Raw genomic sequence first — 903 nt, 5'->3', positions numbered from 1 at the left:
GGGGCATTCAGAGGACAGTGTGGGGCTCAGCGAGGGAACACAAAGGCCTAGGGTGGGGCTGCAAGTTCAAGAGTGGGAGGGAAGCAAGATGAATGGAGAGGATCGGCATCTCCCACACTTCCCAGGACACCCTCCTGCTGCCCAGTAATTCAGGGCAGGCCCAAGAGGAAGGCCGGAATCAGCCAGAGGCACCCAGTGCCAAAGCACGCCCTGGCAGGAGCCTGCTGACAGCTCGTGTCAACACCCCCTTGCCACAGAGCACTCGAAGGGTGTGGGACCCACAAGGAGTGACAGAGGCCAGATGCTGGCTAAGGTGGCCACACATAGGTGCCTGCTCTTTTCCTGGGTGAGGCCTGCGGCTCCATCCTTCCCGGAAGGAAACTCCAGGTGCACTGGGAAACCTGGCCATCCGAGACAGGTCATCTGTGAAGCATGCAAGACTGGCAAAGCTGGGGGGCGCACTGAGCCACAGGCCCAAGGTTCTCCTGTCCATCCCGATGCTCCGGGCCTCTCCCAGGTCTGTCTCTGTCCACCCCATGACAGACTGACGACGTCTCCAAGTGTCTTCTAAAGGAGCAGAGTAGGTGCCCGTGGAGAGCTCACGGAATTATAGCGTCTCCTTGGCTCCTCTGACATACTGTCTACTTAGACAAAACAAAACATAACAAATCACCCAAAGGAACCTACGCCTCAACAATGCCGTTTCTGCGTCACTTCTAGCAAGAAGAAAGTCAGATTCCCTGGCAGATGTCACCAGCCCAAGCTTTCCATGAACAAACCAGGGAATTTCACAATGCTGGAAGCAAACAGATCTCAAGGCAAGTCAAGGGAGCTCCAGCTTGCTGCTCCCAGTCAGCATCTGGCATTATGGGGGGAGGGGGGGGGGGCGGGGAGGGGGCTCTC

Source organism: Crocuta crocuta, unplaced genomic scaffold (assembly GCF_008692635.1).
Source record: "Crocuta crocuta isolate KB4526 unplaced genomic scaffold, BGI_CrCroc_1.0 scaffold234, whole genome shotgun sequence".
NCBI classification, from domain to species: Eukaryota; Metazoa; Chordata; class Mammalia; order Carnivora; family Hyaenidae; genus Crocuta; species Crocuta crocuta.
This window is presented reverse-complemented; position numbering follows the sequence as displayed.